This window comes from Eulemur rufifrons, chromosome 18 (genome assembly GCF_041146395.1).
Source record: "Eulemur rufifrons isolate Redbay chromosome 18, OSU_ERuf_1, whole genome shotgun sequence".
NCBI lineage: Eukaryota > Metazoa > Chordata > Mammalia > Primates > Lemuridae > Eulemur > Eulemur rufifrons.
This window is the reverse complement of record NC_091000.1, coordinates 59,002,570-59,015,677: the sequence shown is the minus strand read 5'-3', so window position 1 is coordinate 59,015,677 and position 13,108 is coordinate 59,002,570.

The window sequence follows — 13,108 nt, the reverse complement described above, 5'->3', positions numbered from 1 at the left end:
AGCTATAGATTGTAAAAACGCAGCCCTATAATGTTAAAGCCATTGTGAAAAGCAAATTCTGGGATATGCAATCAAATCCTGAACACAGTACATACAGGTCGAGCATCCCCAACTAGAGATTGGTAATCTGAAATGCTCAAAATCTGAAACTTTTTGAGCACTGACATGATGCCACAGTGGAAAATTTCACACCTGACCTCATGTCATGGGTTGCAGTCAAAACTTTGTTTCATGCACAAAATTATTTAAAATATTGTATAAAATTACCTTCAGGATATGTGTATAATGTGTATATGAAACATACATGAATTCCATGTTTACACTTGGGTTCCATCCCCAAGATATCTCATTATGTATATGCAAATGTTCCAAAATCAGAAAACAGCCCCAAATCTGAAACATGTCTGGTAGCAGGCAATTCGGATAAGGGATACTCAACCTGTACTGGTAATTCCCTCATGTGTAGTTAGTCTTGGCGGCTGCAGGAGCTCTGCTCCATGTAATTCTCAATGGCAGCAGCAGAGGGCAGCAGCAGCAGAGGGTTGGGATACTCACACCGTGAGCTAAGGAAACCATTCCTAAGGGGTTGGGATTCTGCCTTCTCCAACTGACAATAGCTGTTTCCAGATGCTGGGGAAGAGAAGATGGCCCTGGCTTGCCAAGTAAACCACAGACCCATCTTCATCTTGCAGAAGGAAATGCTGAACAAAGCAACAGGGACCTGTATATTCCACCAAGCAAAAAGAATAATAGTTAAATGTATTGAGTGCCTACTCTTCTAAGAGCCGTATGCATACCATGCCATTTCATTGTCTTAACAACCCTGAGAAGTTGGTATTATCATTTCCATCCACGTTTTACAGTAAATGAGTTCAAGTGGACACAACTTATAAATGGTTGATATCTGGCTCCAGAGTCCACATAGTTACTTAACCAGTACGCTATACTACCTGTCTTCAAAGTGCTGTTGCTATTGGACAACACTCTGTGTTTGTATGTGTGTGTGTGTACATGGGCATGCCTGATTTTAGGTGCATGGAGAATTGTTAGCTTGTTTAGGGGTAAGGTGGAGAACTCCTGGGTGTTTTGACCTTTCCTTTTAAGCCCAAGCACTGTCAGGCAAAAATAAGATATTTCCCCGAGCAGTGCTGTTTCCAGTGTGGTCCGCTTGCCTGGTGCTGGTCCATGAACTGTCATTGATTACCAGTCTGCAAGGTAAGTACAGCAATTGAGAGCAAGCATTCAGACACTTTTATAGCAATTTGACAGAGTAATTTTATGTCTATTGAATCTAACAATAAAAACGAGGGGCTTGTATTTTGTATGTCTGTTTTATTTCATTTTTCTAGTCATTCGTGGCTGGTCCCTGGCCACAAGATTGCTCGAGAAACACCGCAGTAGAGTTTACAGATGGAAAAGTCTGTAGGATGTTGGATATGTTCCTTTCACAGGGGAAATGAAACCCAGCATGATTATTAAATCATGAAGGAGCTGCTCCTCTAAGTCCTCCAACAGCCCCACTGGGTGTCAGGAATAAAATACTAGGAAGCGGGAGAAGGTGGCGGGAGGAGGGAGGGATGGGAGAAGAGGAGGAATTGAAGAGGGACAATCTTGACAACTCTCAAAGAACAGGACCTCTTTACTTCCTGGCCTTGGGCTGAATCACTGTGATGAACACAGAAAAAACATGAAATTAGAAAGAAACAGGTGGAATAAGGAATGCATTTAGATATTACTGATGCACCTTTTGCATGTACATTTGATACACCAAAGGATTCTAAGGTCCATGTAATAAACTAGGCTTCCACCTTCATTTATTCCTATTCACTTATCCTAAAAATCAGTACTCGATTTTCAACTGAAAGATGAGCCCTTGGCTTCATTCCAGCTTTGGCATCAAAAGTTGCTATTTAGGAATATGAAAAAGAAAAAGTTCTCCTAGGAGAAGTGGCATTTCCCAGATGAAAACAAAAAATCAAAAACAAAAAAAGGAAATTGTCAAGGCACATGTAAAATATTTAAATGGGAGGGAGAGTTTGTTAAAGCAGGGAGGAAAGCAACAATCTTTGTTTGCTTGCAGGTGTTTTCTTTGAGGAAACAAACCAAAAAATGAGTAGCTCTGTTTTGACTCAGGGGTACTTGCTTAGCAGTGCATGAAGATCAAGTAGCTGTCTGTCCATGTAATATGATTTGCCTGGAGGTGTTTCCAGCTGCCCCCAAATCTTTCCTCCTCTGCCCCTCCTCTGTATTTAACGCTATTTTCTTAGCTTAAGACTCTCTCCACTATTAAAAAGCAGGGAGTCCTGGAAGGATCAATACATTCAAACAAATTGATGGTTCGTGTATGAGTTCATCAGATCCTCTCCAGAGAGCCTGATCTGATGGGCGGGCAGAGGGGCTGGGGTCTCCTTTTTCAGCTCAGATTTTATTTGTTTGGGTCTTCTTTCTTTTTTCTTAGCCTGGCTAAAGGTGTGTCAATTTTATCTTCTCAAAAAACCAACTTTTCACTTCATTGATTTTTTTTGTATTGTTTATTTGGTTTCAATTTTATTTGTTGCTGCTCTGATCTTTATTAATTCTTTTCTGCTACTAATTTTGGGTTTGATTTGCTCTTGTTTTTCTAGTTCATTGAGATGCATAGTTAGGTTGTTTATTTGAAGCTTTTCTACTTTTTTGATGTAGGCACTTATTGCTATAAACTTTCCTCTTATTACTGATTTTGCTGTATCCCATAGGTTTTGATATATTGTGTTTTGATTTTCATTTGTTTTGAAAATTGTTAAATTTCCTTCTTACTCTTTTCATTGACTCACTGGTTATCCAGAAGCATATTGTTTAATTTCCATGTGTTTGTATAGCTTCCAACGTTTCTACTGTTATAGATTTATAGTTTTATTCCATTGCAGTCAGAGAAAATACTTGATATGATTTCAATTTTTTTTGAGCTTTTAAAGAGTTGTTTTGTGGCCTAACATATGGTCTATCCTTGAAAATGATCCATGAGCTGAGGACAAGAATGTGTATTCTGCAGCTGTTGGATGAAATGTTCTGTAAATGTCTATTTTGTCCAGTTGGTCTATAGTGCAGATTAAGTCCAATGTTTCTTTGTTGATTTTCTGTCTGGATGATCTATCCAATACTGAAAGCAGAGTGTTGATGTTTCCAGCGATTATTGTACTGGGGCCCATCTCTCTAGCTCTGACAATATTTGCTTTATATATATGGGTACTCCAGCGTGGGGTGTATATATATCTAGAATTGTTATATCCTCTTGCTGAATTGACACCTTTATCATTATAAAATGACATGCTTTGTCTCTTTTTACAGCTTTTATCTTGAAATCTATTTTATCTAATATAAGTATAGCTATTCCTCCTCTTTTTTGGTTTCCATTTGTATAGAATATCTTTTTCCATCCTTTTATTTTCAGTCTATGTGTATATTTAAAGGTGAAATGGGTTTCTTGAGGACAACACAGAGTCGGCTCTTGTTTTTTCAATCCTTTCAGCCACTTTATGTCTTTTCATTGGGGAAGACATAGATTTTAGTCCATTTGCATTCAATGTTATTATTGACAGGGAAGGTCTTACTCTTGCCATGTTGCTATTTGATTTTTGATTGTTTTGTGGTCCTCTCTTTCTTTCTTACTTCCCTCATGTCTTCCTTTGTTAAAAGTGATTTTCTCTGATAGTATTTTTTTTTTTTTTTTTTTTTTTTTTTGGAGACAGAGTCTCGCTTTGTTGCCCGGGCTAGAGTGAGTGCCGTGGCGTCAGTCTAGCTCACAGCAACCTCAAACTCCTGGGCTTAAGCGATCCTACTGCCTCAGCCTCCCGAGTAGCTGGGACTACAGGCATGCGCCACCATGCCCGGCTAATTTTTTTTTTGTATATATATATTTTAGTTGTCCATATAATTTCTTTCTATTTTTAGTAGAGACGGGGTCTCGCTCAGGCTGGTCTCGAACTCCTGACCTCGAGCGATCCACCCGCCTCGGCCTCCCAGAGTGCTAGGATTACAGGCGTGAGCCACCGCGCCCGGCCTGATAGTATGTTTTAATTTCTTACTTTTTATCTTTTGTGTTTCTGTTGTAGGCTTTTTGATTTGAGGTTACCATGAGGCTTGCAAAATATGTTTTATAACCAATTCTTTTAAACATATAACAAATCTGCTTACAAACAAACAAGCAAAGAGAAATCTAACACAAATTCTATACTTTAACTTCATATCCTCTCCACTTTTTAACTGTTTATTGTTTCCATCCATATCTTTTTATACTATCTATCTCTCAAAAAGTTGTAGTTATTTTTGATAGGTTTTTCTTTTAGTTTTCCTACTCAAGATGTAAGTGGTTTATACACCATAATTACAGCAATACAATATTCTGTATTTGTGTCCTTACTGTTACCAGTGAGTTGCATACCTTCAGATGATTTCTTATTATTCATTAACAACCTTTTCTTTCAGATTGAAGAAATCCTTTTAGCATTTCTTGTGGGAAAGGTCAGTGTTGATGAAATTCCTCAGCTTTTGTTTGTCTGGGAAAGTCTTTATTTCTCCTTCATGTTTAAAGGATATTTTTTCAGGATATGATATTCTAGGGTTAAGGTGTTTTTCCTCCAGCACTTTAAATATGTCATGCCACTCTCTCCTGGCCTGTAAGGTTTCCACTGAGAAGTTTGCTACCAGATGTATTAGAGCTCCTTCATATGTTGTTTTTTCTTTTTTCTTACTTCCCTGAAGATCTTTTATTTACTGGTGACATTTAGGAGCTAGACTTTTAAATATCTGGAGGTAGTCCTGTTTGGGTTAAATCTGATTGATGTTCTATGATCTTCTTGTACCTAAATATTGGTGTCTTTCTCTAGGTTTGGATAGTTCTCTATTATTTCTTTGAATAAAGTTTCTACCCTAATCTCTCTTTCTCTCTACCTCCTCTTTGAGGCCAATAACCCTTAGATTTGTCCTTTTGAGGCTATTTTCTAGATCTTGTAGGTGTGCTTCACTCTTTTTTACTCTTTTTTCTCTTCTGTGTATTTTCAAACAGGCTGTCTTCAAACCCATTAAATCTTTCTTCTGCTTGGTCAATTATGCTGTTGAAAGACTCTGCTGACTTGTGTTTGTCAATTGAATTCTTCAGCTCCGGAATTTCTGCTTGATTTTTTAAATTATTTTGATCTCTTTGTTAAATTTCTCCAATAGGCTTTTGAATTCCTTCTCTGTGTTTTATTGAAGTTCACTGAGCTTCTTCAGGACAGCTATCTTGAATTCTTTGTCTGAAAGGTCACATATCTCCATCACTCCGGGATTGGTCACTGGTACCTTATTTAGTTTGTTTGGTGAGGTCACGTTTTCCTGGATGTTCTTACTGCTTGTGGATGTTCATCAATGTCTGGGCATTGAAGAGTAAGTTATTTATTTTAATCTTTGCAGTCTGGGCTTGTTTGAAACTGTCCTTCTTGAGAAGGCTTTCCAGGTATTCAAAGGGAATTGAATGTTGTGATCTCAGACTTGAGTCACTGCAGCTGTATCAGCACTGGGGATGTTCCAAGCCCAGTAATGTCATGAGTCTTACAGACTCCTGGTGGTACCGCCTTGGTGGAGCTGGGTAAGACACTGGAGAATTTCCTGGATTGCCAGGTAAAGTCTCTCTGTCTCTTCCCTCACTCTCTGTGCTGGGCTGCTGGAGTTGGGGGAGGAGTGATATGGGCACTCCCTCATGGCCACCAGCACCAGGGCACACATGAAGCCATCCCAGTGTCACCCAGAGCCCATGGTGACTACTGCCTGGCTACCTCTGATGTTTATTCCAAGCCCAAGGGCTCTTTGGTCAGTAGATGGTGAATCCTGCCAGGACTGCATCCATCCTTTTAGAGGAATATGTTTCCTTCTGGCCCAGGCTGGGTCCAGAAATGCCATCCAGGAACTAAGGTCTGGACTCAGGGGCCTCAGGCGTCTGCTTGGTACTTTATTTCACTGTGGCTAAGCTGGTACCCAAGTTGCAAAACAAAGTCCTCTGAGCTCTTCCCTTTCCTTTCCCCAAGAGGAAGAAGACTCCCTGGGCCACACTGCCTATGGTTGGGGGAGGGGTGACACAGGCACTGGCTTGGCCGTAGTTGCTAGTGTCTCACTGGGTCATGTGTACCCCAAGTCCACTGTCCAAGCCACCACAGCCACAGGAATTGCCCAAGGACTGCAGCCTTTGTGGCTGGACTGCATTACTAATTTAGTCTAGGCCCCAGGCTGCTTTTTGTGAGGTGGTGGTAGAGGGAGCTAGAACTAAGGTTTCAGGGCGGAGGATTTCCCTCTGGCTGGGCTGGTCTAAATGCTGCCTCTGTGGGCACCAGCAGAATTCTGCCCTGTGCTGTGTTCCCCTGTGGCAGGGTGGCCCTGGGTTTCAATTCAAAGCCCCATAATGACTTCCCTCTCCCTCCTCCAGGCACACAGATTCTCCCTTCACTCAGAGTGCTGACATGGCACTGCCAGAGGATGGGGGAAAGGGTGGCATACGCCATGCAAGACTGTCTTTTCTGCCCTCTTCCATGCCTCTTTCCTTGATATAATGTTAAAACCAGGTAGTATGATTGCTCACTTGATTTTTGGTTCTTCTGAAGGTGCTTGCTTGCGTGAATAGTTGTTGAGTTAGGTGTTCCTGCAGCGGGATGATCGCTGGAGGTTTCTGTTTGGCCATCTTGCCCTACTCCCCAAGGTCAATGTGTCCTTTTGTGTACTGGGATAGCTGAAGTTGGGTCTTCAGGGAGAGACCTAAATTGAAAGTCAAGTGTGGTAGCAACTGGGAACTTGGATGTTTAGGTTAAGGTGCACTACACTGGGGAAACCTTTGGTAGGGAAATGACAGAATCAAAGCTGCATTTCCCAGCCTCCCCTGCAGGTAGCTGTGACCATGAGACTGAGTCCTGGCCAAAGGACAGGAAGGGGTATTTTGTGTGAAACTTTGGGGTCCTCTTCTTAAAGAGAAGGAACACTTCCTTCTCCTTTTTCCTGATGGCTAGAATGCAGAAACAATGGTGAGCCATCTAGAACCATCCAGACAAAGACAGCTCCATAGGGAAGATGGAGCAACCAAATAGACGAACAAGACTGCTGACAAGTCATCAGAGAACAGCCACCAGTCCAACTTACCCTGTCACATGAGAGAGAAAGAAACTTGTATCTTGATGAAGCCTCTATTACTTTGAGACTCTGTTTTATGCAACGAAACTTACATCTGAAACAATACAGATTTCCACAAAAATAGGTTCAGAGGACCACTTCTTTGAATGCCATAGAACCAACTGGAACAGAGGTGTGAGCCTACAGTAGAGTGCCAGCTTTTCATCTGTAGGAAGGTGCAGCCACGGGTGGGAGAGAGCCAGGCTCTTTGCTAATTAAGGGAAACAGACTTAGCAAGAACCCCCCTCCCTAGTTCTGAGTGCCTTTGGCCTTCTGGCCCTGTCAAGTTCATTCTGAATATCACAATCCTTCTCTCTCTTCTTCATTGAGAAACCTATATTCTCTTCATTGTTCCATTCATATCTGAGCTATCTGGCCTCCATCCCACCTCCAAAATGCCTGAAATGACCCAGTTATCCTAAGTGTTAAATCAGAGGAAACTCAACTCTGGTTTCCCAGAAAACTCTCTCAATTCATTTCCTCTTCTGTGTCCTCACACTATCCTGGATTGGGTGCCTGTGGTATGTGGTCCCCAGAAGGACCCTGAAATCATGTCCTAAGCCAAGAAGCATTGTTAAAAATATAAGCTCACCCTGTCTCCCTCTCCCATTTATTAATCTCGCACTCACCCTCTGCCAGGGATCATGCTGGATTCCAGCCTGTACGAACACCAGCCCGTACAAGTACAAAGCCCAGCAGTCATGTGGCACAGATGCTTGAAGGCTCCTGCTGCCTGTAGAATTGAAGAAGTGTATGTGACACAGGCAAGGGAAAGCATAAATGACCCTGAGAAGAATTTATTTTCATAGAACGGGATCAAAATTTCAACATCATCTGAAGATTTAAAGCCTAATTTTAAACAGGTGGCTGGTAGGTAGCCATAAAGGAAAGTTAATTTAGGACTTGGAACATTTCTGCAAATCCACATGCTAATACCCTGGCATGTACTCTGCTACCTTGAACATTCATGTATTTCCCTTTTATAGCAGCATTGCAGACCTCAAGTTCAATAGGAAGTCAAACTGATCTGATTAATTATTTTTATCAAACAGTATAAAACCATATTTTGCAAGTTGGAGATACCAAAGAGTCCTCTTTGCTTAGATCGCCGGAACAATTCTTCCTTGGCTGTGGTCTCTTAAGTACCGCGTGGAGCTCTCCGTTTCCTGGCCCGTCACCTGATCACCAGGATGATGAGAGAGTCTTGGCACTGATTAAATGAGTGAAGTTATAAGATAAAAGTAGGATTGTGTCAGACTTCACTGGCATTTCACAGTGTAATTTGGTTCCTATAGAGATGTTGGTTTGGCCACCACATTTGCTATCTGTGCTACCCTTGGTAAGATAGTTTACCTTTCTGAGCTTTGGATATGTAAAAAACGGGTTGAACAATAGTTCTTATGATGGTAAGGACTGAAGGAGGGAGGGCACAGTCACACTTCTCTGGCTGAACAGGGCCCTATCTCATGCCGACTCTGCAGGGAAAATGTTCCTGCTCACTTTTCCCTCTTCCCTACACCTGCTCTCAAATGGATGCCATATTGAAAAGGATCTGATAAATCAAGTGTCATTCAGGCAAAATCAATAAGCTGCTTTATCCTGGGATATTTGTATTTTAGGATAGCTATGTCTTTAATCAGTAGGGGGAAGTTCCAGATATGAATGATAGGATAGAGGAGAGAAATATTGTGCTTGGGCAGTTCCAGAACCATCAGATCATACCAGCCAGACCAATTTATTCCACCATGATGCAGGTTCTATTCATTGTAGTATCATACAGTGGGCTTGTCTCCTAAGTAACCTTGAAAAAATGTGTTAGGGTGTGCATATTATAAAACCAATAGTGTGAAGTTGTCTTGAAGCCTACTCTAGTCTTGTCAGGGTTTAACATATTGACTGCCACACTAGAAAAAAAATTTTTTCCTTGGGGCCATGATGTTTTGTTATGAAAATAGAATAAAAACTTTGAAAACAAAAGGATCCCTTCTAATTTAATGAAAAATTTGTTATTTTCTGTGTGTTATATGCAATTAAATTGTCAATATTAATTGTAACGATAAGAATATCAACAAGTAAGATTTTCAGAAACCAACTGCAGTTACATATACTTCACGAGGTCCCAAGCTCAAAGCTAGCGTGAGTTAAATACAACTCACATGGCAGTTAATCTGTTAACAAGTTACAATTTGGAAAAGAAAAACAAATAAAAGCAAAGACCCAACCAAAAAATTAAGCAGTACACAAAAATCCCCTTAGTCATAATAACTGTGGAAACTTCAAGAATTAGTGTGTGGCATCTGCACATCTAAACATTGTTCTATGTCCCTGAGAAGCTTCCACATGGCACCATGGGACGGCAGACCTGAGATCCACAACATGTAAAAGTCTCGCCAGCAGCAAGGGGAGAACGTGTAAAAAAGTAAGAGGTGCACATCTTCATCAGGACATACCACATCCCTTCCAGATTAAAGCATGACTCTCGTTCTTGGCCAGCTGCACTGTAGTCTCCCAAGCTCAAGCTGGGGAAGGAACAAGAGTATTTAGAACGTGTACAGCCCAGTGGCTGTTGAAGCCCTTTCCTGCACATCTCCAGAGAAGGGATGTTCTCTGATTATCGAAATAAGAGTCAGGAGTGGGCAGAAGCCTTGAAGGCAGGACACCAACACATTCCGATCCCTCCACGGTGAGCCAGACCACAGCTGGGAAGGTTAGGCTGTGTTCTCTGGCCAAATTCCTGGGTTCCTTGTATAGTTTTTCCTTTTCTCGCTGAAGGGATTCCTAGATAATACAGGTTTACTTGGCTATTCACATAGTATTGTGGAGACGATGTCAATTTAAAACAATTTACCATCTTCTCTCAGCCTTCTAATTCCATTACTTAATGTTGGGGAGGGGGAGAAAGGAGGGGAATATCAAACTATTTTGTTTTCAGGGAATGAGAAAGTGAATATACCAAAAAAAGTTAAGCAACTGAATCAGGAAATATTTCACCTATTCACCTTCTTCTTTCTGGAACACTCAACTTGTTTTTCACAGGAGTCTTTGCATTAGCGGAGTTGGCTGGACGAGCTCCATGAAGATTAATATAGGCTGTGACTGTACAAGCTTTGACAGGAGCCAGTTGATCTGAGAATTCGGTCTGCAGGTCTCTCCCTTCCCACCTGGCTTGGCTGTGCCTCCTAGGAGGGAGATCTGGGCCAAAAAGGCCACTCATGCCCCAAGACAGGCCACAGGCCCAGCCTGCCAGGAAGCCACAGAAACTGCCATCGGGGGGCTTGGTGTCCCATACACAGTGCCGGAATTATCCTACTCCAGCCCTACTATGTCATCGGGGTCACAAGGGGAATGGAATCAGTGAAGTGGAAGCTTGACTGGGAGTGAGAAACAGACCTGCCCTGTTCCCTAGAAAATGACTATGACCTCTCCTTCACCCCCTGCAGCCTGTCAAGGATCCTAGGGCCACTGCCTGCCCCTTCAGAGCCTGGGGAGTTGCCTCTGCCCCCGGGAAGGTGAATGACCCCCACTGGTGTTTGGCAGGCACCCAAGGTGGGGAAGGCACAGGGAGAGTCTGGGGTGGGCAGAAGGAACAATCCCCCGAGGACCCAGAGCAGAGGTCTGCTCCATTGATAAGGCCATCCCTGAGCAAGGGACAACCCGGTACCTTACAAGCAGAATGGGGACTAGGAACTAAGCTGGGACAGGGGACAGGGAGCCCTTTGCCAAATGTCTCAAATTCTCCCCAGCTTTCTCCTGCTCTGGGAATGGCTGGTAGTGTCCACTGGGGAAAGAACATGGCCCCGGTGTCAGAAGGCCAGGGCTTGAGTCTCAGCTCTTTCTCTCACCATCTGTGTCTCGGGGCAGGCTACTTAACTTCTCCGGGCCTCAGTTTTCTCCTCTGTAAAGCAGGGATATAATAATATTATCTCAAGGTCATTGTGATGAGAAAAAGCATAGCAAATCATTTTTTATAAACAATAAGGAAGTTGGCAGTGGCCCCAATGTTGTCCATTACAGGAACTGCCAGCACAAAATTGAAGAGACAGACAATCACAATACACTGAGGGTTTTTTTTGTTTGTTTGTTTGAGACAGTCTCACTCTGTTGCCCAGGCTAGAATGAGTGCCGTGGCGTCAGCCTAGCTCACAGCAACCTCAAACTCCTGGGCTCAAGTGATCTTCCTGCCTCAGCCTCCCGAGTAGCTGGGACTACAGGCATGCGTCACCATGCCTGGCTAATTTTTTCTATATATTTTTTAGTTGTCCAGATAATTTCTTTGGTTTTTTTTTTGTTTTTGTTTTTTTTGGTAGAGATGGGTCTCGCTCTTGCTCAGCCTGGTTTCGAACTCCTGAGCTCAAGTGATCCGCCCACCTCGGCCTCCCAGAGTGCTAGGATTACAGGCGTGAGCCACCGCGCTTGGCCTACACTGAGTTTTTTCAGTTTGATGGAATCATCTTGAAATCACATTCATCAAGGTCATATGGAGTCTTCCCAAAACCAAAGGCCGTGCATATTTTGTACACCTCGGGCTTTGAGGACAGTAGGTGCATGCAGAGGCCCTGACCTTCAGAAAATCCAATGACTGTGCAAACATCCAAACTGACAAAAATCCCACTGGCTCCAGTGGGATAGTAAATGTGAGTGAACTGTGAAGAGTTCCCAATGATAAAAAAGGACTGTTTATAGTAAACTTTTCTGATGTCTTTTGGAATTTAATTCCTGTAAGTTTCAGATGCCTACATTTCACAAATATAACTAACCCACGCGATAATACAGGAAGATTTGTCCCATTGTCTGCTATGCCTGGAGCTTCCCTGGACTTGCACAGAGAGAATTCCTGGCGCCCCCGACAGGCATCTCTCCAGCCTCTAAGGGATCTTTAACAGACCCCAGGACACCAGACTGACCCTCATGACATTGAGGCCATCAAGCGTGGTAAGGAATTACTAACTTTGAGGTCAACTCTACCAAAAGAGAAAAAATGACAAGTCCCGGTGGAAAGGTATTGATTGCTTCCTTTTCAGACACCTTCTAGCCTGGCAGAGCACAAAGGCCTGACAGTGCCCCAAACTACAGCAGCGCAAGCCACGTTCAAAGACTCACGAGACGGAGCACCCCGGGCACCACAGAGATAGGAAAGCCCAGATGGAAACACGCTGCCTTTTCTATCAGCCATGTTTGAATTCTGAACTTTTTTCTTCTTAGTGTTAGAAAAGAAAAGGAAAGCCAACCCCCTTGTGGTCTCTCTGCAGTGTCTTTAGAAGGCTGGGTCCTTTCTATGTCACTCAAGCCCACGCTGAACTTCCCCTGCTTTTGAAAAGACATAAGGCTCACTCAGCCCTGGTGAGGCTACTGGCTCTGCAGTGTGAAAACTGGGGGGGCTGGGCAGGAAGTGGGGAGGGTGTGTAAGCCAGAGGGGAGGAGGTGCCACCCAAGGCCCTCACAGCCAGCAGTGGAAAAGCAAACTTGACACTTCCATTTTCCCATCTCCCTCTGATCTGGGCACCCAGCCGGACTGCACTGGCTTTTCATTTCCACTACCTTTTACACCCAACGTGTTAAAGACACTTCAAGAACAATAACAACAACAACAACAAAAGGCTCAAGGTTTTAAATCATAAAGCCTGGGGAAATTCAACAGTGTCTCTCTCCAGCTCCTCCACCTAAAGCACCAAAAGCCTTCCCTGGGGGAGTCCCCAGCCCCCTCGGGGGACAGGGGGAGTCCCCAGCACCCCCTGTCCCCAGCACCCTCGGGGGACAGGGGGAGAGAGCACTGGTCTGATCACTGCATCTCTGCAGCCACTTTCCCGCTGCCCTCTCTCAACACCGCAGCCTCGCTGGCAGCTGAAAGAGCTCCCTTTGGTCCTCCCCCAGGAGCAAAGCACTTTCTGATCATTCAGTAATTCTAATGATAAGGGCCACTAAGTATCGTAAGATGTAT